Genomic DNA, 5,000 nt, shown 5'->3' on the forward strand with positions numbered 1-5,000 from the left:
CTCCAGATTTAAAAACAGGATCATACAGTACATGTTTAAAATGTATAAGCATATGTTTAGGCAGAGTTTCTGATTAAAATTACGAGTGTTTTTAACAGTGAATGTATTGTCGTACTTTCTTAAAAAAAAGACATATTAAAAGAAAACTATTTTAAATACTTAAAGCATTTGTACTTTAGTATTATGAAAGACCATAATTTGAGAACAGGAAGTGATTCGTTCTCAAGTACAAAGAAAAATATCATTTGTTATACATACCCATTATATACATTATTGAGATATTAAAAAAAATACTCAGACAAAAATCACATTTTTTTTTGGGGGGGGGGTTAATATTTGTATTCACTGTAAATTAAGAGAAATCTACTGTATTTCGACGCACACATATAAAGTATTTTTAAAAGTTTTATTTTGAGACCTATTGACTAAATGATTTCTATTGTCTTTAACAAGGGCAAATACTAAATTTCCTAACACATTAATCTTAAATAAATCATATGATAATACTTGGGTGAATTTGATAACTAAGAGATTAGTGCATTGATGCATGTATGATATATTTAATTAATTGATTTTTTTTATTATTTAATATCTTGAGCAGTAAATTAATTATACTTTTAATTTGCTTGTATATTTATAAAGAATTCCCTCCAATTCATTCACTCAATAATTATTCCATTGTTTGAACCCAAGAATTAAAGCTCGATAATAACACACAAGATTCAGCAATTAAGCTAAATTATGATTTATTACACGACCTAATGTAACAGAAAATATATTTCATAATTATAGGTCAATTTATCCTAATCGCAAATCAGATGTCTCCCTCTCCTTGGAGTTACAAAAACATACATATTTTCATAAATTTACATTTACATATGTATATAGATATAAACTCACATACATATACACACACACACACACACATATATATATATATATATATATATATATATATATATATATATATATATATATATATATATATATATATATATAAATACATATAAATACATAGTGAAATTTATTGATGGTACCAAACTATTCAATCTAAGAAAAAAGTTATCTAAATTTTCATTTCCTGGCCACACACATATTATGTCGTCAATATATCGAAACCATTTTACATTATTAGGTATGATGTTATTTACGATTCTGCTTTCAAAAAATTCCATATATAGATTGCTCAATACTGGGGATAAAGGGTTTCCCATAGCCATACCAAAAGTTTGTGCATAAAATCTCCCATTGAATTCAAATTTACAATCTTTTATACATAATTTAATTAATTCTACTAAAGTGTGTTTGGAGAATGGTAGATTCAATTGTCTATTATCTAATGTTTCAGATAAAAATTCCATCATGTCATCAATAGGTACTTTTGTGAATAGTGAGACTACATCAAAACTGACAAGCCTACAGGTACTGTTGATCTGTACTTCATTCAGTTTGTTAATCAAGTCTACATTATTTTTTATATTTGAAAATGAGATGGGGCCAACTAAAGGATTGAGGATATTCACAAGGTACTTAGATAATTTATATGCTGCTGAACCTACAGAGCTAATTATTGGCCTAGCTGGATAATTTGGCTTATGAGTTTTAATAGTTCCATACATATATGACAATGTTGGTGATATTGTACAAACTTTTTTTATCAGATCTTCATTCCCTTTTAATAACTCTTTCACTTTTTTGTTGTAACTACTATTCACAAACTCAATTGGATTTTTTCTTAATTCCATGTATGTGTTTTCATCACTCAAGAGGTTTTCCATTTTTTCTATATAATCATTTTTATTCAAGATTACCAGTGCTCCAGATTTATCGGCTTTTGTCAACTTAATATTTCTATCTTGCTTCAATTCGGCAATTGCTCTCTTGAATCTTTTTGGGCAATTTGGAACCACTGGTTTTTTCATATTGCTGTATATAATACCCTTAATCATATTTACTTCTTCTACAGAAATATCACTGAATTTTTCAGGTTACACACTCCATTTGTAATTTCTACACTATTCACTGCACTTGATGACATCGAGAAATTTAAACCGTATCCCAAGGCACACTTCACATTTTTATCTAGAATTTTATTTGACAAATTAACCACACATTCTGGATTAACGTTTGTAGTCCACGGGCTACTTTCTATCAATGCATTGAGTTTCGTGTCATGCTTTTGTTTGAGTTTTCTATACACTTTTTCGTTCATTTCTCCATAGCGGAAACCTCGAAGTGAGTCTTTCCAATCCGTTGGAATTGAGGCTTCAAAATGTCTCCTTTTTCTTGTTAGGTCTTCAAACGCTCTTCGGTTTTTAATTTTCATTGAATTTATATGCTTTTCTAATATACTTCTCTGTATATCACCAAATGGTTGATCTTCTATTTCCAATAGGGATTTCGTTATCATGCATTTCGGAATGACTTGTTCCTCCCAGCATTCACGAAGAAACCGCAGGTGTTCTTTAGTAGTATGGGCGCGTGTGAGGGTGTCTGTAAATTCTCTAATAATATATACCAGGATAGGGAAAGTCGTACAGAAAGTCTGGAAGGAGTACGTGGTATCCATTTATGCGTAAAAATCACAGGAAAACGTGATGCTCAGATGCAGAAGAACCACAGGGAAAATGAAAATACGGAATATACACTTAAGTCCTGACTAGTTTCGTGTTACTTCCTCAGAGGACTGATTTATTGAGAGAGGTTTCTTACAATTTATAGGGAAAGCAAAAGTACGAACATACATATAGAGATTTAGAGAACAATGACACTCCCTTACCCGCTACCTGGGCTTGACTCAGGTGTTGAGTAGGAGGACTTAAGTGTATATTCCGTATTTTCATTTTCCCTGTGGTTCTTCTGCATCTGAGCATCACGTTTTCCTGTGATTTTTACGCATAAATGGATACCACGTACTCCTTCTCTCCACCGATGCTAGCAATGTCGCGATTGGTGCAGTACTGGAACAGGTGGTCAACTGCTCGCCCTGCCCATTGACCTCATTCAGCAGAAAACTGTCCATGGCAGAATCGGATTTTCTACCTTCGATCGCGGATTGCTGGCGGTGTACTCTGTTGTCCGTCACTTTCGCCATTTCTTAGAAGGAACGCCCTTCGTTACTGCACAGACAACATACCTCTGGTGCATGCCTTCACTCGAGAGTCTGACGCCTGGTCCGCCTGTCAACGCATACTTCTCTCCGCCATGGCTGAATACAATTGCACCCTTCAACACGTCCTTTGGAACATGAATCCCGTTGCCGATGCCCTGTCAAGAAACAAGTTGGCTGCCTTTCAACTGGTATTGGATTACAACGCCTTTGATGAAGCCCAACGACAGGATCAAGAGTATCAAGCATGTAGGACATCCTGCAAATCCCTCGGTTGAGAAGATATCCCCCTCGACGACTCCAACACCACCCTCCTTTGTGACGTTAGAACTGGTAGACCGTGACCTTGGATTCTTGTTCCCATGCGCCGACAGGTGTTTGATTTCATTCACGGCCTTTCACATCCCTCGTGCCTTTCTACTCCACAGCTGCTGAAGACTAAGTTCATTTGGCACAGCATTTCTAAGGATGTTAAGGATTTGGTCCGCGCCTGTACTTCTTGCCAAACTTCCAAAGTATATCGACATACGGATTCAGGAGTGGGCACCTTTCCTCAACCTCAGCGTCGTTTCACCACACATCACAAGGACATCGTCACCTGTTTACCGGCGTCGACCGCTTCACTCGTCGGCCTGAAGCCATTCCCATGGAAACTGCAACATCTGCCTCATATACATCTGCCTTACTCTCAGGATGGATTGCAAGATTTAGTATCCCTGACCATATTACTTCTGACAGGGGTACCACTTTCACCTCTTAATTGTGGACACCATTAGCGAATCTCCTGGGCATCACCCTACATCCGACAACTGCCTCCAACCCCTCTGCCAATGGAATGGTTGAACGTTTTCATCGCACCCTCAAAGCAGCTTTGATGTCCCACTGCAAGAATTCCAACTGGTTTACTCGGCTTCCCTGGGTCCTCCTAGGACTAAGGCCCATCCTAAAGACGCCCTCGACATCTCGGCAGCTGAAATGGTGTATAGCGACCTGTTGGTCGTCCCTACCAAGTTTTTTCCTTCTGCAACCTCCTCCGACGATCTCCAGCGCATTTGTCACATTGTGGGAAAATTTACTCTATGCCGCCAGACTTACAAGGCCCCAGCGAAGTATCACATACCGACAGAATTGCACTTTGTAACGCACGTCTTCCTATGCAACAACACTAGCAAGACACCGCTAACGCCCCCTTACATGGGACCTTTCATTGTGATCCTACGCAGTCCAAAAGCATTCTTCCTAAATATTCGTGGCAAAGAAGACTGGGTCTCCATTGATCATCTGAAACCTGCTTATCTCCTGCCAGATGACCCACCTATACTTCGCCTCTGTAAATCAGGGCGCCCTATTTAACATGTACAGTATGTCATTTTTAGTGGGGGGAGCCATGTACCAACCGTGTGTCACACTGGAATAAAATAGTGTTTTGTACCTAAGAAAGCTTAGTGGATTTTATCTTATGAAACATAGTCATTTTTTTTATATATATCCCTCTGTGCCCCATAAAAAAGGCTTTGATTCGTTATTATCTTATTTCTAGATATTGACAGCAGCCCCCTGCACTCAGTAGGGAGTGTAAGGAAGAGAGGATTAGGATATTTTCTAGATAATTTAGAATACACACTGAACCTGTGTATAGGAAAGAAGCTGAGACCATTCTGCCGAATACATAGAACAATGAAGGTTGATCATTGCCCCTTACCAGTGTGTAGTTGTCTGTACGTTACAGTTATAACTGAAGGTCTGCAATGACTCATGGATGCCTTCATCGTCAGACTGATAAGGGCTAACTTGGAAAAGAGATTGGGATGACTGGAAATCCTTCCGATTGGAGATCTGAGACTCCTGCTGAAAAAAAAGGGTTTATGGTGACTGAGTTTTCCATATTCAT

This window comes from Palaemon carinicauda, chromosome 11 (genome assembly GCF_036898095.1).
Source record: "Palaemon carinicauda isolate YSFRI2023 chromosome 11, ASM3689809v2, whole genome shotgun sequence".
In the NCBI taxonomy this organism is placed as follows: domain Eukaryota; kingdom Metazoa; phylum Arthropoda; class Malacostraca; order Decapoda; family Palaemonidae; genus Palaemon; species Palaemon carinicauda.